The sequence below is a fragment of the Schistocerca gregaria genome, chromosome X (genome assembly GCF_023897955.1).
Source record: "Schistocerca gregaria isolate iqSchGreg1 chromosome X, iqSchGreg1.2, whole genome shotgun sequence".
NCBI lineage: Eukaryota > Metazoa > Arthropoda > Insecta > Orthoptera > Acrididae > Schistocerca > Schistocerca gregaria.
Genome location: NC_064931.1, coordinates 140961162 through 140985267, shown reverse-complemented (window position 1 = coordinate 140985267; position 24106 = coordinate 140961162). Strand labels below are relative to the sequence as shown.

Genomic DNA, 24106 nt, shown 5'->3' with positions numbered 1-24106 from the left:
CGCATCGAACATTTATGGAACATAATCGAGAGGTCGGTTTGTGTACAGAATCCTACACCGGTAACACTTTCGCAATTTCGGACGGATGTGGAGGCAGAATGGCTCAATATTTCTGAAGGGGACTACGAACGACTTGTTGAGTCCATGAGACTTCTAGTTGCTGCACTACGCTGGATAAAAGGAGATCCGACACGATATTAGGCGGTTCCCGTACTATTGTCATCGCCGTATAGATCACTGGATGTTACAGTTTTCGTACCATGAAATTCCATTCATTTGTTATTTCCTCCACCACAGCTCCTTGATCTGTTAATGTTCCGGCCGGCCGGTGTGACCGAGCGGTTCTAGGCGCTTCAGCCTGGGACCGCGCAACCGGTACGGTCGCAGGTTCGAATCCTGCTTCGGGCATGGATGTGTGTGTTGTCCTTAGATTAGTTAGGTTTAAGTAGTTCTAAGTTCTAGGGGACTGATGACCTCAGAAGTTAAGTCCCATAGTGCTCAAAGCCTTTTTTTTGGTTAATGTTCCACCTGAAATATACTGTTGTTGCTGTTCATATTTCCGTTGTCGCCTTCAGCCCGAAAACTGGCTTGGTGCTGCTCTCCACGGTGTTAGCCTGTTTATCTCTTCATAGCTATTGCAACATACATCCGATCAAACGTGCTTTCTGTCGTCAAGCCTACGTCTCCCTCTGCAATATTTACCTCCACGCTTCCCTCTATTGCTAAAGTGAAGATTCCTTCATGTCTCAGGATATGTCTGTCACCCGATCTCTTCTTTTAGACAAGTTGTGCCATAGCTATCGTCGAGGAATAATGTTGTGAACAGCACTGTAAAGCATGTCTAGAGTTAAGGTGAGGCATTGGCGTCGGTTGTTGTCTTTCAGCATCCCTAGAGATGTCGGTCTATCACGATACACTGGCGACTTAAGGTAACCCCAAAGCCAATAATCGCACGGAGTGAGGTCTGGGGACCTGGGTGGCCAAGCATAACGAAAGTGGCGGCTGAGCACGCGCTCATCACCAAACGAAGCCATCTATCCGATATTTTGTGAACTTTTTTTTTTGTTCTAATAAAACACCATGTGATTCCAAGCATGTGTGTCAATGTTTACCTCTGTATCTACTTTAATCTGTGGTTTATTAAGTTTTCAAATTTATAATGACTTTTTGATCACCTGGTACATTGGGTAATGTGTTTCTCAACTGAGGACAATGCGGAAGTGTAGCAAACAGCCGTCTTCGTTGACGATGGGAGACAGGACAGTGAAATTAGTAAATGGGGTCGGATCAGGTGGTCGAGCAGCTTAACGTCACGGAAGTAGCGTAGCAGAAAATCATCCCCAAGCGAGAGGAGCGTGGAGTGGAGGAAGGGAGATGCGCGGCACGGGCCGCCGGAGCGCCAGCGTGGGTACTGGTGTAGGGTGCGCAAGCAGCAGGCAGGAAGCGCCGCGGCACGGGAAGAGCCTCATTGCACGCCCCACCAGCAGCCGCGCTGGGGCCGCCGCGCTCCCGAACCAAGGAATCTGCTCACAGCCACCCGCTGCTCGCCGCGCCTCCCTCGGCCCAGCGAGGCGGCCACTTGAAATTCCATTGTCGACTGGAATGCGCTCTCCAGGAAACAGCTGTCAGAAAACAAATACTGGGGAAGGAAGGTTATCTGCAACTCGAGCACAAACCGGGCTGTACTCCATGCTGTTCTATGCTGTTACACAGAGCCTGCAGTAAGCGGAACGGAGTCATTTTTAAACGGAATTAAAGTCCAGGGAAAAGAACTAAAAACTTTAGGTTTCGTCTGTAACATTGCCATTTTGGCTGAGACTGCAAAGAACGTGAAAAATCAGTGGGACGGAACGGATAGTGTCCTGAAAAGACGTTACAATATAAATATCAATACAAGTAAAACAAGGGTGTGAAGTGTATGTAAATTACCGGGTGATCAAAAAGTCAGTATAAATTTGAAAACTTAATAAACCACGGAAAATGTGGATAGAGTGTTAAAAATTGACACAAATGCTTTGAGTGACACGGGGTTTTATTTGAAAAAAAGAAACCACTGTTCACAAATTGCCCGACAGATGGCGCTGGACAGCAAATGGCTCTGAACCCTATGGGACTTAACATCTATGGTCATCAGTCCCCTAGAACTTAGAACTACTTAAACCTAACTAACCTAAGGACATCACACAACACCCAGTCATCACGAGGCAGGGAAATGGACAGCAAAACTGCTACCTTGATGGGTGAGAGGTACGCCGATATGTTACAGAATCGCATCATCCCCAGCCTGGCTGATAAACACTTGCTGGAACGTACGATGTTTATGCAGGATGGCGCTCCACCCCATAATGCTAGACGCGTGAAATATCTCTTGCGCGCGTCGTTTGGTGATGATCGTGTGCTCAGCCGCCCCTTTCGTCATGCTTGGCCTCCCAGGTCCCCAGACTTAAATCCGTGCGATCATTGGCTTTGGGGTTACCTCAAGTCGCAAGTGTATCGTGATCGACCGACATCTCTAGGGATGCTGAAAGACAACATCCGACGCCAATGCCTCCCAATAACTCCGGCCATGCTTTACAGTGCTGTTCACAACATTATTCCTCGACTACAGCTATTGTTGAGGAATTATGGTTGACATATTGAGCATTTCCTGTAATGAACATCGCCTCTGCTTTGTTTTACTTTGTTGTGCTAATTATTGCTATTCTGATCATATGAAGAGCCATCTGTCGGACATTTTTGAACTTATGTATTTTTTTTTAGTTCTAATAAAAACCCATGTGATCAGCAGCCCAATGTCGGGGTTGGCGGACCCACGCGAGGCGTGAAGCTTTGTGTAGGACACTCAAACAAGGGTATACGAGTGGGCTTTAGACTCCTAAAGCTCATATTGATAATGTTTCGTTGAAAGGTTCGCACGCCGACACTTCTTATCGGCCCAGAATTTAAATCTGCAGCAATTTGCGGAAAGGTTGCCCTTCTCTCACGTTGAACGATTCTCTACAATCGTCGTCAGTCCCGTTCTTGCAGGATCTTTATCCGGCCGCATCGATGTTGGAGATTTGATGTTTTTACCGGATTCCTGATATTCACAGTACACTAGTGAAATGGTCGTACGGGAAAATCCCTACTTCATAGCTACCTTGGCGATGCTGTGTCCCATCACTCTTGCGCCGACTATAACACCACGTTCAAACTCACTTAAATCTTGATAACCTTCCATTGTAGCCTCAGTAACCGATCTAACAACTGCGCCAGACATTTGTCATAAATAGGCGTTGCCTACCGCAGCGCCGTATTCTGCCTGTTTACATAGCTTTGTATTTGAATACTCTAGCCTATACCAGTTTCTTTGGCGCTTCAGTGTATGAAAGGCAGACTTGCAAGAGTAAGCAAATCTTTTCTGGCAACATGAAGTTGATAATTTCTAATACAGTGTAAATACGAGGGCTATTCGTTGCTTAACGTCCGATCGGTCACGAAATGAAAACCACAGTGAAAATTCGATGAAGTTATGTACAGGTGGGTCTGACAGGTCTCTAGAATACCGTATGCCGGCCGATGTGACGAGCGGTTCTAGGCGCTTCAGTCTGGAGCCGCGCGACCGCTACGGACGCAGGTTCGAATCCTGCCTCGGGCATGGATGTGTGATATGTCCTTAGGACTACTTAGAACTACTTATACCTAACTAACCTAAGTTCTAGGGGACTGATGACCACAGATGTTAAGTCCCATAGTGTTCAGAGCCAGCCTTACGTAAGAAAACAAAACCTAGATTGGGAATTGAGTGAGTATTATAGGTATAACGGAATATGAGGGAGACCTCTCCAGTTGCTGGATATGTGAGGATAGTAGCTTCAGTGCAAGTATTTCCCACAGTCTTAATTCGCAAATGTGCAGGATTACAAAGTTTCGGACGATTTAGGTTCCTTAGTGGTATTCTAATCATAAATCGATAAGCCACAAATAAAACTTCTCAAATTCCTGTTAAAACCGACTGCGAGGAATAAAACAAAATAGCATAATGTTATGTATAAAATTTTTTGTTTAAAGTTATAAATAAGAAGAAAGAAAATATATGGGGGAAACGATTTATGTAATGGTAAAATGCCCTGCTATCGTAGTTAGAAGTGACTACGAGAAAGAATGGCAAATTTTCTTAGAACAGCAAACCATTTTCTTTCTCGTAGTTGATTTTAACAGTAAAACTGTACATAGTTGTTTAAAAATATATAGTCTGTGTTCGTGTGAATGTTTTAGTGTTTCGCGTAAAAGTTTGAAGTAAATCGGTCAAGAGATTTTTGATAACAGCGTTTCCCCATTATATTATAAATATACATTTTATATTCTATGTATTTAAAAATATATAGTCTATTTCGTTCAGAGTATTCATTACAGCACTCTGTAAAAAGAAGAAGTAAATCTATCAAATTTTCTAGATTTCCCGTAACAAATTTTTTCACCATGCTATACAGAGTAAAGCGAAATTCGCGCACTCCAGCTTCGCAGCGCGACTCCTCACAGGCCGACGATAAAAAAATGTGTCTCACAAAATTTCGTCCGGGGAGTATATTCGGCATAAAAAGGACGTTAAGGAGTGAGAATCTGGCAACACTGTAACCACATTTTTTTGTTGTTGCTTATTTCATTCTGACATTTCGTCACATGTATCCTAAATTTACGATATTTTGAACCGCTGAACATAACAAATACGTGGTTAGACAAATAAGAAATAGATAATTGAAGCAAATAACCTGTCAGAATAACTACAAAATCAATATCGGTTTCGATATGTTAAAGATGATAGCACAATACAGTAACACAGCATCTACTTATCATTTACACTACATGTAATATGAACGCTCAGATGCCGTCCATTAGAAACCAGTGACAATAATAACGTCCATATTAATGACCGCATGACCTTCACAACAGAATGCGTTGTCCTCAGAACAACATATGCTCAGAGCGACCTCCCTCCACGTCCAAACATTACGCAACTCGGCGGATCATACAGCTCTGGTCTCTTCGCACCAAAGGTGCATCCACAGTAACAAGAGCAGCATGAACACCCCGTATCAATCCTTCCACATTCGTAAGGGGAGTAGAGTACACGTGCTGGTTCAGGTGTCCCCACAGGAAGAAACCCAGGGAATTTACGTCACATGAACGTGATGGTCATACAACTGGAGCTTCACGTCTGAGCCATTTCCTCGGAAATGTTCTGTCCAAATCCTGTCACTCATTAATTCCAGAGTGTGGAGGTGCACCATCATGTTGTAACAATATCCTCTGCCGAGCACGCAGTGTAACATCTTCCAGAGCATCAGATAGATAGATAGATAGAGATGAATTCATGATACCTTCGTGCAGTCAACCAGTCGGGCAACATGTAGGGGACCAAACACCTATCGCCCAAAATTCCGGCTCAGATGTTGATACTAAATCGACATTGATATCCATGGTTCTAAGTGACATGCAGGTTAACCTCACACCAATGCTGGGCATTGCGCATATTGAAGACACCCTCACGAGTGAATGCTGCTTCATTCGACCATATTACGGTGTTCCTGTTGTTGTTGGAACCATTCACAGAATTTAATCCGCTGATGGCGATCTGTAGGAGGAAGGTGTTGCATGAAAGAGTAATGTTAGTGGTGCAGCCCATGCTCGTGGAGCACATTAACGCCCATGCATTGCGAGACACGCAGCTGCCTTGCTATGCTACGTGTACTTCGCTGAGGTTCTTGGTGTATGACCTCCAGAATAGCCTACTCAGTAGCTGGAGTATGACGAGTCCGTGGAGGACCTCTGTCGCGATGGTGGACCGAGAGAACCTGACACCCGAAGGCGCAGCTCCAGACGACGAAACACATTTTTATGGATCAAATGGCTCTAAGCACTATGGGACTTACCATCTGAGGTCATCAGTCCCCTAGGCTTAGAACTACTTAAACCTAACTAACCTAAGGGCATCACATACATCCATGCCCGAGGCAGGATTCGAACCTGCGACCGTAGCAGTCGCGCGGTTCCGGACTGAGGCGCCTAGAACCGGCCCTAATAATAATAATAATAATAATAATAATAATAATAATAATAATCCCCGTGGAGGCCCGGGAAAAGAATAAGCCTCCGGTATGTTCTGCCAGTCGCAAAAGGTGACGAAAAGAACAAACCACTATACGGCTAACCCCCCTTTTAGTGTGATTTATTGGTTCAGGGCAGAAATAAAGAAGCCTCGGACAAGCGCCGTCATGGTCGGAGACGACGGTTGAACCCTATGCCCGCCCACAATGGTAACGACACTGCTAGCGAACTGGAAAATGATTAAAATCCAAATAGAGGTGTTTTGCGGGATATGCTTCCTGCAACCACCCTAGAAGGAAAACAAAGACAGAGGATGAGATGGTCAGACGAAGTTATTCGACACCTCATGTTCTGTTATTACCAAGCAACAAATCTAGGAACCAACACAACTGGATACAGATCACAAGTATACAGAACATTTATTACCAGATACCCAGAATTAAAATTTTTAACAGAACGACTAGCAGATTAGATCCGTGTAATAATCAAAAATAACAGGATACCCCAGTCAGAAATAGAAAACATCAAACAACAAGTACAACAAATACTGGAACAAAATAATGTGCAATCAGAAGAAGAAGAAGAAGAAGAAAATACAGTAATGGACTCAAACATCCCAGAGCAAACAAACATAGAACAACACGCATCAATTAAACAGTCAGAGGAAAACGAAATCTTAAGACAGCCACCAGAATAGCACAAATAGAACTCGAAGTAACACACATGTTAGATATAGAAGAAAAATTTCAGCCGACATATATAGAATACAAAGACACAAATACAGACATTAGATCATTCTTACATAGACCACCAAATAACTCACAAGTCGAAACAACAATGAAAACTATCAATACAATCATACACAACAAAATAAATGAAAACACAACTATGGAAGAGTTACAACTACTGGTTTATATAGGAGCACTCACTACACTAAATCTACACACTAGGCAGAGATCAGAACCAACCAACATACAGAAGAAACCCACAAAACCAGCTTGGCAACACAGGCTACAGATCAGAAAAGAAAAACTGAGAAAAGACATCGGACACCTAACACAATTTATAAGAAATGAAATGTCAGAAAAAAACGAAAAAGGTTATTTAAAATCTCACAACAAGAAGCGATAGAGCAATTAGATGAAAGGAAGCAGAAATTAAAAGCATTGGCCAAACAACTTAGAAGATACGAAAAAGTGAAAACAGAAGAAAACAAAACCAAGCATTCAACACAAACCAAAAGAAATTTTACCAGAGAATAGATGATACACACATTAAAATAGACAATCCACCAAACATAACAGACATGGAACACTTCTGGAGCAACATATGGTCAAACCCGGTACAACATAACAGGCATGCACGGTGGATACAAGCAGAAACAGATACATACAAGAGGATACCACAAATGCCTGAATTGATAATTTTGCAACATGAAGTCACCCAAGCAATTAAATCTACTCACAATTGGAAAGCCTCTGGAAAAGATAAAATAGCAAATTTCTGGCTAAAGTAGTTCACCTCAACACATTCACATCTAACTAAATTATTTAACAGTTACATTGCAGACCCATACACATTCCCTGATACACTTACACATGGAATAACTTATCTGAAACAAACCCAGCTAAATATCGCCCCATAACATGCCTACCAACAATACACAAAATATTAACTTCAGTCATTACACAGAAATCAATGAGACATACAACACAGAACAAAATTATAAATGAAGAACAAAAAGGCTGTTGCAAAGGAGCACGAGGATGTAAAGAGCAACTGATAATAGATGCAGAGGTGACATATCAAGCTAAAACTAAACAAAGGTCGCTACGCTACGCATACATTGATTACCAAAAAGCTTTTGATAGTGTACCCCACTCATGGTTACTACAGATATTGGAAATATACAAAGAAGATCCTAAATTGATACAGTTCCTAAACATAGTAATGAAAAATTGGAAAACCACACTTAATATCATAGCCAATACAGTTTAAGCGTGGGCTATTCCAAGTTCTTCCTGGTTCTGCCTTGCTCTGAACCCACTATCCAAGATGCTAAATAATACAAATTATGGATACAATATTACTGGAACATACCCACACAAAATCACACATTTGCTATACATGGATGATCTAAAACTACTGGCAGCAACAAAGCAACAGCTCAACCAATTACTAAAGATAACAGAAGTATTCAGCAATGATATAAATATGGCTTTTGGAACAGACAAATGTAAGAAAAATAGCATAGTCAAGGGTAAACACACTAAACAGGAAGATTACATATTGGATAACCACAGCGACTGCATAGAAGCGATGGTAAAAACAGATGCCTATAAATATCTAGGGTACAGACAAAAAATAGGAGTAGATAATACAAATATTAAAGAAGAACTAAAAGAAAAATATTGACAAAGACTAACAAAAATAATGAAAACAGAATTGACAGCAAGAAACAAGACAAAAGCTATAAATACTTATGCTATACCATTATTGACCTACTCATTTGGAGTAGTGAAATGGAGTAACACAGACCCAGAAGTCCTCAATACACTTACACGATCACAATGCCACAAATATAGAATGCATCACAGACATTCGGCAACTAAAAGATTCACATTAAGCAGAAAGGAAGGAGGAAGGGGATTTATCGACATAAAAAACCTACGTTATGGACAGGTAGACAATTTAAGAAAATTCTTTCTAGAACGAGCAGAAACTAGCAAAATACACAAAGCAATCACTCATATAAATACATCGGCTACACCACTGCAACTTCATAACCACTTCTACAACCCTTTAGATCACATAACATCAACAGATACGAAGAAAGTAAATTGGAAAAAGAAAACACTACATGGCAAGCACCCATTCATCTAACACAGCCACACATCGATCAAGACGCATCCAACACATGGCTAAGAAAAGGCAATATATACAGTGAGACGGAAGGATTCATGATTGCAATACAGGATCAAACAATAAACACCAAATATTACAGCAAGCATATTATTAAGGATCCCAATACCACAACAGATAAATGCAGACTTTGCAAACAACAAATAGAAACAGTACATCACATCACAAGCGGGTGTACAATACTAACAAATACAGAATACCCCAGAAGACATGACAATGTAGCAAAAATAATACATCAACAGCTTGCCTTACAACATAAACTTATAAAACAACATGTTCCCACATACTAGTATGCACCACAAAATGTACTGGAGAATGATGAATACAAATTATACTGGAACAGAACCATTATAACAGATAAAACAACACCACATAACAAACCTGACATCATACTCACCAATAAAAAAAAAGAAATTAACACAAATAATCGTAATATCCATACCCACTACAACAAATATACAGAAGAAAACAGGCGTAAAATTGAAAAATATATCCAACTGGCTGAGGAAGTCAAGGACATGTGGCATCAGGATAAAGTTGACATTATCCCAATTATACTGTCAACTACAGGAGTCATACCACACAATATCCACCAGTACATCAGTGCAATACAGCTACATCCAAACTTATATATACAACTACAGAAATCCGTAATTATTGATACATGTTCAGTTACCCGAAAGCTCCTAATTGCAATATAACATATACCGTACAGTTAAAAGGAAGTCACGCTTGATCAAGGTCCGCGTCACTTTCCATTTTTGACCAGGCGTAACGTCTGAGAAAAGAAATAATAATAATAATAATAATAATAATAATAATAATAATAATACATTGAGAAACGTGCTATGTTCATGCGGTTACCAGACTGAATCTTGAAAGGCACAATTAGTGGGACCATGGTGATAACACATACAAATAGTAACCTAGTTTGGACATTTCTCACAAAGCACGTTACTAGTTCTACTGGTAACTTAAGGCCCTAACGACATGTAATGTATCAGAACGAGGCAGGAATAGTATTTGGTACTAATCTATGGGAACAATGGCGGAGGGTACAAAGAAAACAGGTTTCGCATCTAATAAATGTAGTGGAAAGAGCTTTTTTCAATGCTGACCAGACTTCCGTTTCTACTATTGTGGTATGTAAGTGCAAATGTTTTCTAAAGGACTCGCTGCAATCGCTGTTGACGATTAAGATGCCATATACCACCTGGGCTATGTTTAGCAAATAAAAAAACATATGCCTCGACGCAGGGTAGAACCATCGATATCCTGCATGCTACCGAGCGAGGTGGCGCAGTGGTTAGACACTGGACTCGCATTCGGGAGGACGACGGTTCAATCCCGCATCCGGCCGTCCTGATTTAGGTTTTCCGTGATTTCCCTAAATCACTCCAGGCAAATGCTGGGATGGTTCCTCTGAAAGGGCACGGCTGACTTCCTTCCCCATCCTTCCCTAATCCGATGAGACCGATGACCACGCTGTTTGGTCTCCTTCCCCGAACAACCAACCAACCTGCATCCTAACCCAAAACGCTATACACTGCACCAACTGTAGTGAAGAGCTAAAATGTGCTGTCAGAGGTAGTTACCATACATGGGGTTTCGGTGTTGCCAGATTGCTACTCTTTAAAGTCGTTTTTCTGCCGGATTTACTCGCCGGACGAAATTTTGTGAGAAATTTTTTTATCGTTGGCATGTGAGGAGTCGCGCTGCGAAGTCCCACTGCGCGAATTTCACTTTACACTATGTAACATACAGCCACCACTACAGCCGTCGTTGCGAACGCGTGCTTGTATGGAGCTAGACTCAATGGTGGTTCAAATTTTCATTGCCAGTATTTTGGCCGGCAAGGAGAGGAGAGGAGAGGAGAGGTAGTGGCTCAAAGTTCGTGATGTGAGGCTGCTGATGGGGATCCATCCGTCAAATAGGGACATTAACCTCGACGGCCTCCCTGGTACTATTCGCGAGTAGTAGGCTACGTGCCGGCTCTGGGTTTCATACCTTCACAACAAAAACGCAACACTATAGTGTACAAACACCATCACAGTCACCCACACGACAGAGAGATTTAACACTTCGACTAGGGCCTTGCTCATATCACGCGTATGGGACTAAGTATTATCTATTATATATTTTTTGTATCAGGGGCGATCAGAAAGTTCCGATGGAAGGTCGTGCAGTCTACAGTCGGTATGACGATCAGGCAAAATCGCAGTGAGCGTTGTGGCAATCATCTCAGGTATGCACCAGATTGAAGACAAGTTCTGGTGCCTGTCACTCTCCGTAGAAGGTTTGTAAAATGTTTGTCCCGTCTAGGCAAGTATTAACCTGAAATGAGCCATGTAAAATTATCACAAGGCAAGACAGTAGCTTGGGCTCTGAAAACCAATTGCTATATCAGAACTGTCACAGTTAATAAAATGTTCCGGGCTATTATGCGGTGGTCGAATGGATTTCACATTTAAACCCAACGTTTCGTCCCTACCTGCTGAGTACATTTTCAAAGAGGATCGTAGCTTCTTTTAGTTCACACTCTGACTCGCCACTGTCAGCGACTCAAGGTATGAACTGGACACTAAAAGGAGCTATGATCCCCGACGAAACGTTGGATTAAATGTGAGATTCATTCATCCACGGCATAGTGAGGAACATTTTATTAAATGTGGAATTTCGGGCAGTGAAAATTGTCATTTTACAATTATATCAGGAATGTTTTAAACTACTTTCAATTTGTTGGCGTCATACTCGCATGTTATACCGAATGACGCTACAGTGTTCCACACTTGCTGCTTGCCCTTCGTGATGCTCAGAACTGAAGGATGCCAGACTGCAGTCACCACGATAGCATCTAAAACGTTGTACGCCAGATAGTCAGACAAGATTGGCGCGATAAAACTACAGTCTGTTACTCAGCACGCCCGACGTCTTGGACTTGCGGTCGGAGACATCTGTGATTTCTGGACATTGCCGTTCGACCCAATACCATGCTTTTCACCTGACCAGCACACAACAGAGGATATCATTCGTCGACACAGACTGGCCCAAATACGTTGCACTACTCCATTGTCGAGCTAACAATGTGTTAGAAGCTGTACGACCCACCATGGCCGTTCGGATAAACGGCTGTTATTCTATGCTGAGTTCACACGAAGTGTAGCAATAGATGCTACCTGGGATTAATGTAAATGTCTTTCTGCATTGTCAGGGTTGGTTTAGCCACCTATAGAAAAGGGTGTTCTTTATTCGCGGACATTGGTCCCTTTCCTCGTGTCTGAGAATTGTGCTGTATGTGTGTTCCTGGATTGTAGGTGAGTGTAATGGATGTATGTACAATGCAGTGTGGTGGTGGTGGTGGTGGTGGTGGTGGTGGTGGTGGTGGTGAGAGAAGGGAGACGTTGAAATCTGGTGCCGGCACATTGTTTATTCTGGAATAGCAGCAAGGAGACCACCGATTTTTGTCGTCCCAATCCGACGGACGGACCGATATCAACAGCGTCACGTGCCCCTAAATCATGACACTGCCAAGCGGTTTGGTATTTAATCCAGGACCCTGGTGATCAGCAGCATTACGCTGCCACCTGTTCTCTCCTTGCCGGCCAAATACTGACTGTGAAAATTTCATATACCACCAGAATTCGAACAGGATTACGTCCGAGTCGAGCGTCACCGCACAGGCGTGAGTTAGCGACCTCAGCTACTGAAGAGTATATCGCTGTTCATAACCCTACTCTGTCATATGCGTAGGACATTTATCGCACTGAGGTGACACTGTGGTATGACGCTGTCCTCATATTCAGGAAGGCCTTGGTTCAAATCCCTGTCCAGCCATCAAGATTTAGGTTTCCTCAGTGTATTAGAACGAATACAGATTGGGTTCCTTTCAACAGGAGACGACCTATTGCCTTTCCCAACTTTCGCAATTTCGAGTTCGTGCTCCATTTCCAAGTACCCCGTCGTACACAAGGCTTTAAACGATATTTTTTTTCCATTTTTCACAAACATCTCTCTTATAGCAGCATACTCAGCCAAAACCCATTTCCTGGAGAACCATCCATCTGTCTCTATGTTGCTTACATGCTGCTTTGCACTCTTTGACGTCGACAACACATACTGGAACTCTATTACAAGTTTCCAATTCGATGTCTCTTCAGTAAGTTAGTTTGGGGTTATGGTTCAAATGGCTCTGAGCACTATAGGACTTAACTGCAGTGGCCATCAGTCCCCTAGAACTTAGAACTAATTAAACCTAACTAACCTAAGGACATCACACACATCCATGCCCGAAGCAGGATCCGAACATGCGACCGTAGCGGTCGCGCGGCTCCATACTGTAGCGCCGAGAACCGCTCGACCACTCCGCCCGGCTTTGGGGTTATAATGGCCTTTCCAATGAAAAACATGAGGATACCTATATTTCATTCGTCTGCGGACATAATTACTTACTGCTGTAATACTGTTCTTCACGTCGTTAGAGTTTCGATCCATTAGGGAATCATTTCTGGAAACTATAGTGTCCACGGTCGTTAGCGTAAATTATCCCCATTAGTCATCAAACATGAAACACATACCACGAGGAGCTCATACTGTTGGTTTCCCAGACAAATAGTCACCAAAAACAATAACAAGTTCATTTATAACGTGTAAGCCACCTTACAATGTAAGTCGGAGAGTTCTTGTGGTACCACTATCATTTTCTCGGTTTCTTGTTCCACTCGCAGATGGTGGATGGTCAGTATGCTTTTAATGTATCTAATTAGTCGTCACGAGACTTAATAGGGAGGATGCACACCGCATCTGTTGGGGAGTCTGTCAGTGGAACTTCCAATAAATCCGTCAGGCACTTATTTTTCCTACAACTAATTTTATTTGGTCATTTCACTGTAGGTTAATTCCAGGTATTTTTCAATTGCTACCATCTCCATTGTTGTATCGCCAACAGCGTAATCGAGCAGTAATTGGTTTCTTTGCCTGTTTATACGCAATATAACACTTTTATTTACGGTCGGGACCCAATGCCAAGCTCTGCACCAATCACAGATATCATGCCGACCTTCTTTACTGCACCCCTTTGGTGTCTGCAACCTCCCTATCGACAACTGCAAATTTTGTGAATAGCCTCGCAGAGCTGCCAACATTACCCACTAGAACGAATATTTATAGCTCGTTAAGAGAGTGTTCTGGACCGTGGTTCGAAGTCCGATCCCTGTCTAACCCCACGGCAGCATGACAGGGGCTTTGTAATCAGTAACTTGTGGATAGGAACAATAGGCAAACAGCAGCTGTGGAGCGGTTCTTGATGCATATTCTGATATCGCAATTCGTTGCTTCCTGCCAACGAAATGCAGAGATCTACTTAAGAGTCCAGGTCTAGTATACACTTCTAGGTCGCAATAAAATCTATGATATCTTCCCGCAGTGTGTCTGCGACATTTCTGAAGGGCCGGCCGGTGTGGCCGTGCGATTCTAGGCGCATCAGTCTGTAACCGCGCTACCGCTACCGTCGCAGGTTAGAATCCTGCCTCGGGCATGGATGTGTGTGATGTCCTTAGGTTAGTTAGGTTTAAGTACTTCTATGTCCTAGGGGACTGATGACATCAGAAGTCAAGTCCCATAGCGCTCAGAGCCATTTTTTGAACATTTCTGAAGGCATATAGTAGCATTTCTTACAGACGTTCCGAACTGTCGTTGATAGGCTGTCGTTTGACTAAAAATTTTTATTTCCAGTGACACGCCACGAAAAACAGATTTTCACAGCTGTTTTAACAACTCGCAACTGTTCATCGCGCCGTATATTTTGCCAGATAGTAAAAATATATTTCCGAAGCTCGATGGGTATTGCTTTGAAGGTCCTCTGTCAGCAGTACCTTGCTCTTTCCGCCGTGAACAGTTCCCAACCTATAATTGTTTCTCGCCTGGTTGGCGCTTCATGCTTGCAGAATTAAGGAATGAACACATTTCAGTCCGTTTCGTGTCCAGAAATGAGGCTAGTAAATTAATGGTCACAACGCCAGTGCGAGCATTACCTCTCATTTCGAGTTTGAACGAATGCATATAATTATGCAGGGGACGCTGAACTGGACTGAAAAAATCTCAGAGGTTGATCAGGAATATTTTCTGTCTTTGGCGTACCTGTGGTCTCTGGTGGCTCGTAACACAGTAACTGCATTTGGATTGATTTCTTCCCCGCAATTATCTTTGTGTGTGTATTGCACTGAAAAATCAGCACCTTAGAGGAAATAGGAGTGGCATGGGATATTGTCTTCTTGGGAAAAAAAACGCCTTACATCAAGTCAAAACACTTGCTGTTGACAACAGTGATGCCCAATTCACTCTTCGCCCTCAAATTTGCATTCATCACCGACTGGCACGGCATCGGGTTTGTTTTTCCAGCAGTGATATTTCTACGTTAAGAGCGATGCATAACAGTACGGATAGTAAGTTCAGTGACGTAAAATGAACTGATGATGCGAAGGGCTTAAAAGCAATGATCGTGTAATAACGTGAAATGATAATAGTGACATAATTTAACATGTGAATGGGAATCTATGTCAGGCCAGAACTGAAACACGGATTAACAGATTTTCTTGAACAGTCGTGTGACTGGAACTTTTCTTGACACTGGTCTTCCCTGTACTACTTGGAAATAAACATAGATTTCGGATCTGGAGCTCAGAGGAACTAATATGATAAACGACCGTGGCTTACTTCATTAAAATTGCTACACCAAGAAGAAATGCAGATGATAAACAGGTATTCATTGGACAAATATGTTATACTAGAACTGACATGTGGTTACATTTTCACTCAATTTGGCTGCATAGATCCTGAGAAATCAGTACCCAGAACAACCGCCTCTGGCCGTAATAACGGCCTTGATACTCCTAGGCATTCAGTCAAACAGTGCTTGGATGGCGTGTACAGGTACAGCAGCCCATGCAGCTTCAACACGATACCACAATTCATCAAGAGTATTGACTGGCGTATTGTGACAAGCCAGTTGCCTGGCCACCATTGACCAGATGTTTCAGTTGGTCAGAGATCTGGAGAATGTGCTGGCCAGGGCAGAAGTCGAACATTTTCTGTATCCAGAAAGGCCCGTACAGGACCTGCAACATGTGGTCGTGCATTATCCTGCTGAAATGTAGGGTTTCGCAGTGATCGAATGAAGGGTAGAGCCACGGGTCGTAACACATCTGAAATGTAACGTCCACTGTTCGAAGTGCCGTCAGTGCGAACAAGAGGTGACCGAGACGTGTAACCAATGGCACCCCATACCATCAAGCAGGGTGATACGCCAGCATGGTGATAACGAACACACGCTTCGCCGGCCGCGGTGGTCTAGCGGTTCTAGGCGCTCAGTCCGGAACCACGCGACTGTAACAGTCGCAGGTTCGAATCCTGCCTCGGGCATGGATGTGTGATGTCCTTAGGTTAGTTAGGTTTAAGTAGTTCAAAGTTCTAGGGGACTGATGACCACAGCAGTTGAGTCCCATAGTGCTCAGAGCCATAAACACACGCTTCCAATTTGCGTTCACCGCGATGCCGCCAAACACGAATGTGACCATCATGATGCTGTAAACAGAACCTGGATTCATTCGAAAAAATGACGTTTGGCCATTCGTGCATCCAGGTCCGTCGTTGAGTACACCATAGCAGACGCTCCTGTCTGTGATGCAGCGTCACGGTTAACTGCAGTCATGGTCTCCGAGCTGATAGTCCATGCTGCTGCAAACGTCTTCGAACTGTTCGTGCAGACGGTTGTTGTCTTGCAAACGTCCCCACCTGTTGTCTCAGGGATCGAGACGTGGCTCCACGATCCGTTACAGCCATGCGGATAAGATGCCTGTCATCTCGACTGCTAGTGATACGAGGTCGTTGGGATCCAGCTCGGCGTTCCGTATTACCCTCCTGAACCCACCGATTCCATATTCTGCTAACAGTCATTGGATCTCGACCAACGCGAGCAGCTATGTCGCGATACGATAAACCGCAATCGCGATAGGCTACCATCCGACCTTTATGAAAGTCTGAAACGTGATGGTACGCATTTCTCCTCATTACACGAGGCATCACAACAACGTTTCACCAGGCAACGCCGGTCAACCTCTGTTTGTGTATGAGAAATCGGTTGGAAACTTTCCTCATGTCAGCACGATGTAGGTGTCGCCATCGGCGCCAACCTTGTGTGAATGCTATGAAAAGTTAATCATTTACTTACCACAGCATCTTCTTCCCGTCGGTAAAATTTCGCGTCTGTAGCACGTCATCTTCGTGGTGTAGCAATTTTAATGGCCAGTAGTGTATGTGATCAAAAGTAGCCTGAGACAAGTTAGTGGTTGTATAAACAATGTGGTTTTGAGGCGAAGAACTCGTCGAGCCGTGTTCGGAGCGCTTTTTCATCCGAAAGCAAGTTTCTTGCAGGTTGATAGACATAGCGGAAAGGGTGAGGGTGAAAATATATTGGCGCAAGATCACGTAAATAAGGTGTGTGCGGAATGACTTCCCAACCCAAGTCATCTATAGCGGTTTTTGTCAGTCTAGCCGAAAGCGAGATGGCGCTGTGATGGAGTATCAACAATTCTCGCAGTTTTCATGGTCGTTGTTCTTGAATTGCGTCTGCACGACGTCTCAATTGTTCACAATAAATGTCAGCAGTGATGATTACACCTCGGGGAAATAATTCGCAGTACACCACACAGTCGCTGGCCCACCAGCTGTATAGTATTATCTTTTGTGGACAGGAGTAGGTCTATGTACGGGGAGTTGCTGCTTTGTTTGGGCTCAGTCAAAGCAATTTGTGGTAGACCACATCGTCACTGTTCCACCAGATGCGTAACGTAGCTTTTGTGGATGCGCACGGGTCTCCGTAAGCGGAACTGCTGCTTTGTTTGGGTTTAACCGCTTCTTTCTTTACCTTATGTTAGTCTAAAAGACACCATTTCTCGTCACCAGTAACAATACGGAATAGGAATGCTCTGTGTTGTTCACGAGCCAGTTGATGACCAGGAAGCAGAGCTGCACATGTAGTCAACCGCAGATTTTTTTTATGGCATGCAGTACCCAAACACTCGATTTTGGAACCTTTTCCATTGCATGCAAACGTCGCACGATGGTGGAATGATCACAGTTCATCACATTTGCCAGTTATCGAGTACACAGACGTGAATCATTGTGGTATAATGCGTTCACACGATCATCATGAAGTCCTGAAGGTCTTCCTGAAAGTAGATAGTCACTAACATGAAAACGAACTTCCCTAAAACGAGAAAACCACATTTTATTTCAGTGCTCTCTCCAGTGGCATTATCTATATACACGGTGCAAATGTTTTTGGCTCCATCGCTGCTGTCGTCCCCTCTACTGAACTCAAACAGAAGAATACGTCGGAAATTTCTCTACTTGGCACTCCATTTCCTACCGTCCACAGCTCCACTCACTATCTCCAAATGACAAAATAGCAATATGTAACCTGAAATGGCAACAGTGACCCACAAATATAAAATGACAATCGATAAATAAACCCATGATAACTGGAATACCATCAGGCAAAACAAAAACGGTACGAACTTATGCACCAACCTAATACCCACAAAGCCGGCCGAAGTGGCCGAGCGGTTCTAGGCGCTACAGTCTGGAACCGCACGACCACTTCGGTCGCAGGTTCGAATCCTGCCTCGGGCATGGATGTGTGTGATGTCCTTAGGGTAGTTAGGTTTAAGTAGTTCCAAGTTCTGGGGGACTGATGACCACAGCAGTTAAGTCCCATAGTGCTCGGAGCCATTTTAATACCCACAAAAATAAATCATTGTACGACGCACAGTTTAGGAGATATGACGACAAATACTGAGATACGGGAGAGACTGTCGAATCATGCCATATGTTGTAATTTATTATTTCTTTACCACAAATTTTATTCACATTTCGCATACTGTAGTCATGATACCATTGGATGTACCTGCAAAATTGTATCATTGCAAAGCACGTAGTTCAGGAGATACGTCGTCATAAACATTGAGCTGCGTGAAAATGAAACTGCAGGGTGAAATTCGCTGGACATAAAGGTAAAATATATGTGGAGTTAGCGTGAAATATATTCAATTGTATGTGAAATATGCTAAATATGTGTGAAATATATTAAATATGTGTGAAATATATCACACTACTGGCCATTACAATTACTACACCAGAAGATGACGTGCTACCGACGCGAAATTTAACCGACAGGAAGAAGATGCTGTTATATACAAATGATTAGCTTTTCAGAGCATTCACACAAGGTTGGCGCCGGTGGCGACACCTACAACGTGCTGACATGAGGAAAGTTTCCAACCGATTTCTCCTACACAAACAGCAGTTGACCGGCGTTGCCTCGTGAAGCGTTGTTGTGATGCCTCGTCTAAGGAGGAGAAATGCGTAGCATCACGTTTCCGACTTTGATAAAGGTCGGATTGTAGCCTATCACGATTGCGATTTATCGTATCGCGACATTGCTGCTCGCGTTGGTCGAGATCCAATGACTGTTAGCAGAATATGGAATCGGTGGGTTCATGAGGGTAATACGGAATGCCGTGATGGATCCCAGCGGCCTCGTATCACTAGCAGTCGAGATGACAAACATCTTATCCGCATGACTGTAACGGATCGTGCAGCCACGTCTAGATCCCTGAGTCAAGAAATGGGGATGTTTGCAAGACAACAACCATTTGCACTAACAGTTTGGGTAACTGTACCTGTACTCGCCATCCAAGCTCTGTTTGACTCAGTGCCCAGACGTATCAAGACCGTTATTACTGCCAAAGGTGGTTGTTCTGGGTACTAATTTCTCAGGATCTATGCACCCAAATTAAAGTGGTTCAAATGGATCTGAGCACTATGGGAGTCAACTGCTGTGGTCATCAGTCCCCTAGAACTTAGAACTACTTAAACCTAACTAACCTAAGGACATGACACACATCCATACCCGAGGCAGATTCGAACCTGCTACCGTAGCAGTCGCACGGTTCCGGACTGAGCGCCTAGAACCGCGAGCCCACCGCGGCCGGCGCACCCAAATTGCGTGAAAATGTAATCACATGTCAATTCTAGTATAATATATTTGTTCAATGACTACCCGTTTATCACCTGCGTTTCTTCCTGGTGAAACAATTTTAATGGCCAGCAGTGTAAATATGTGTGAAATATATTTGACATGTGTATATGACGGCAACGCCACTGGTAAAAAGATCATCCTAAGCCACTTCAACGATTTCAATCAAATTTTTTAAAATTATTAGTTAAAATTTGGAAGGAAATACTGTAGCGGTAAGAGCCACCAGCCTTCTACTGGGGTGAGTGTGATAATGTGGAGAGAGAAGGGAAGACGAGGAGCGGGACAGACAATGAAGGGGAATGAGGAGACGGGCACAGACAGGAGGAGAAGGGGATGGGCATAGACAACGGAGGGGAAGTGGATAGAGAGAAGGGAGAATAGTAGAGGGACATAGAAAGGAAAAAGGAGGAGGTGGCAACGGACAAGGGAGGAAGAGACAGGCAGAGAGATAGGAGAGGAAGAGATGGACAGAGAGGGGGAGCAAGAAATGGAAGCGAGAGAAAAGGGAGGAGGAATAGACAGAGGGGGAAGGCGCAGTTGGCAGAGAGTGGGGAGGGGAGCAGACTGACGGAGAGAAGACGGAGAAGGATGTGGACAGAGGAGGATGGTGGAGATGGCAGGGAGAGAGGAAAGGAGGAGATGGACTAACAGATGTTTGGAATAAGGCCAGGTACTCAGCTATTTGTGTCATATAAAAATTTTTAATGCTGGCTTTGAGACTTTTCGCAAATGTATCAACGAAATGTCCTATAGTTTAACGGTAATGTGGCCGGAATCGGCTATTGCGGTGTTACCTCAAACAAGTGGCTCACTAGATAGAGGATCCATCGTCACATGCAGCAAGAAGGCAGCCTACGCTGCTAAGATAAAATGTGTTTCTTTTCGGCTTTACTTTATTCGACATAGATCCGGGATCAGCTAAGATTGTTGTAAATGGAACTTTATGCCAACATCCAGCGTTTCAGAAGAGAGCATAGGACTTCGTCCAAGTGGAATGCTGTGGTTGAAACCAGTAGACCATCAAAAGGATAAACTGTTTTCGGTAAACTTACTCTATCAAATTAGGATAAAATCGTAAGTAGTCGATGACTGCCGCCGTCGCCATCATCAGGTACTATGTCTAACTGCCGTGAAACTGTGTTTTGTTATTTCATGCCACTGGTTCCATATGGGCAAGAGGTGAGCTGTCAGTGGTACAATATTCCGCGCTTCAGTCATGAGCATTTTAAAACAACAAAAAAGAATAATAGGAATTCAAGGAGAAACGTTACACACAGTTTTAAAAAGAATACCAGGATGAAATTGTTTGGTGACTATATAAAAGAAAACATGAGGTCTGGTTTCTTTTTTAAATTAAAAGGTCAAATGAGGAATAGCTAAAACACGAAAATATATAATATATATTTTTAAACCACTTCACAGAAAGGTGAAAGTCTTCAAAGAAGAAGCACCGCACTTTCACTTAAAAATTGAAGGACCTACACTGGGAGATGAGGGTATCTGGAGTGGAGAATACATTCCATAGAGACTGAGGGGGCTAGGTAGAAAAGTAGGGGTCTCTCAGGTAGGAAACTATAGGTATGAAGGTAGGTGCTGGTGGGTAGTCGGTAGAGAGAGGTGGAAAAGACAGAGGGTGAGAAAGACTGTATAGTGTGGGTAAGGTAGTGCTATTTTTGAGGAAAGGGTTAGAGATGAATGGAGAGGAACAAGATGCCCTGATGTGGAGTTACAGTTGGTGGCCGATAGATATCGAGATGGATCTCATTGTCTGGAAGGGGGAGTTGGTGGATACTTATTTGGGAGAGTATGTGGAGTACGTGTAGATGTAGGGTTTGTGGAATGTGTCGGTAGAGATGTGGCAGTACACGAGTATTGGAAAGGACAGAGAAAACGGTAGAATTATTGGAGCTGAGCTTGCGGATGGTATATGTTGTTTAAAGGTGTTTAATTTAGGAGAGAAGAGGCGGGAAATTGATAAGCTGATGAAGGATCCTTGTGGAACAATGTAAATGGATGCAGAAAGCAATACTTAGTGCATGGCGTTCCAGACTCAGGAGGACTCAAGGACTCACAGAACTTGGGGGGGGGGGGGGGGGGGGAGAGATTTTCATTCAACATTTGTACAACAAAGGATGGGTCGGATCACGGTTTTCCGGGTATGGAGGACAGTGGGATGGGTACAATCCCCAAGTTCAGCCAGTTAGTATTTTCAGATGTTTTAGTTGTTTTAATCTACTGGGAGCTTTCTGTTACATGGTTAGTAGGTGAAGTTTCCATGTTACTTGCCAGTCAGTGGCTAGTCAAAGATATTTAATTGTATTATTTAACTGGGCAGCATGGCCATAAATGGTAAAGTAAAAGTTATGGAGGTGGAAGGTTTTGGGTCGGCCGTTGTGGCCAGGCAGTTCTAGGCATTTGTCTGGAACCGCTCGACTGCTACGGTTGCATGTTCGAATCCTGCCTCGGGCATGGATGTGTGTGGTGTCCTTAGGTTGGTTAGGTTTAAGTAGTTCTACGTTCTACGGGACTGATGACCTCAGAAGTTAAGTCCCGTAGTGCTCAAAGCCATTTTAACCATTTTGGAAGGTTTGGGTGGTGCTTCCTATAATTATTGCCTGGGTTTTGTTAGGGCTGTGTTGATGAGCCATTAGTTACAGCAGGAGGTAAACTGACTGAGGTGGAATTGGAAGGATCATTGGGATTTCCGGAGTATAGGGCAGAGGGTGAGGAAAGTTGTCATGAGCATGCTGAAAGAGGTGGACTGGTAGAGGTGATTTGGGCATATCAGCGGTGTAGAGGGGATAAAGCAGAGGAGAAAGGACAGAGATCTGAGCACACCTGAAGTGGGATGGAAGATATGGGAATTAGTATTGCTAATAGTGACAAAAAATGAACAATTAGAGAAGGAGGATGCAATGCAATGGACATAGTTAATAGGAAGTGCGTAAGTTTTGAGTTTGAAAAGCAGACCAGAACGCCACACACAGTCATAAGCTATCTCCTGGTTGAGGGAGACAAAAACAGCGGATGCGAGGCAGTTGAGCTGATGGGACAGGAAATGGGTGGGGTGAAAGAGCTGACCATCAGAGGAGGAGGAGGGACGGAAGACCGTCTCAATGACGGGAAGGTGGTGCTGTTGGTTCAGGTGTCGATGAATGCACTGGGAGGGGATGGATTCGAAGACCCTGGTAAACACTGAGGAGAGGCAGATGGTGAGGCAGGATGAGGTATTTTTAGGGGGTCTGTGTGCTGAGGAAAAAGGGACTTTTGTAGGTTTACCACAGGTTTGCAAGGGAGACGAGAAAGAAGACAGGGCATACTTTGAGGCATCGATAGGTAATGCAGTTGTGACTGGGAAAGTGTTGCGTTTTTTATGGAGCACTTGTTTTATGATCTATGCTGTAATTGGTGTATTTAATTCTGCTGGTTTGTGCAAGTACTGGAAGTTCGGAGTCAGGGGTGGGACTGCGGTGTTTGTGCGTAATGAATAATAGGGAACAGAGAGTAATCGATATGAAGGTCATTGGGAATGGAAATCACGTTGATAGTATGCAAAGCGACCAGTTTTTCTCAGATTGTCAGGCAGAGGATGGTTGTTGTGGAGGATCGAATATTGCCAGGTGGGGTTGTTGTAAGTTATTCGATGGAATGTTTTCCGGTAGTTGAAACAGTTAATGGGTAGGGTAGCATTCAGACTGCTGCATGTATTATGCCAGTCCCAGAGTTTTTTAGAATTGAGTCGATTCTTGATGTTTCTCCGTATTTGCGTTTGAGTGTATCCTAGTAATGAGTTCTTAGGAAAGAACAGTATAAGTGATGAGGTTCTCGTAGGAGGAGGATGGCTTGTTGGGGGAGAGTGGGACGATGTATATATATGGCCTTGATAGGGCTGTGGGCAGGTATAGCAAACCGATTAGGTCTGTTGCAGGAAGGTCTTAGCACGAGGGATATCATCAGGTTGCTGGAAGGTTAGGGTATCTGGGTATCTATGGATTCCCAGTA

The 24106-nt window shown here is 43.6% G+C and overlaps 1 protein-coding gene across 4 annotated transcripts in view; it reads left to right on the top strand.

Annotated features, from left to right (window-relative positions):
• The window catches only part of LOC126297535 (excitatory amino acid transporter 1), a 661389-nt gene that overhangs the window by 545789 nt on the left and 91494 nt on the right, over positions 1-24106 (top strand). The window lies entirely within an intron of this gene.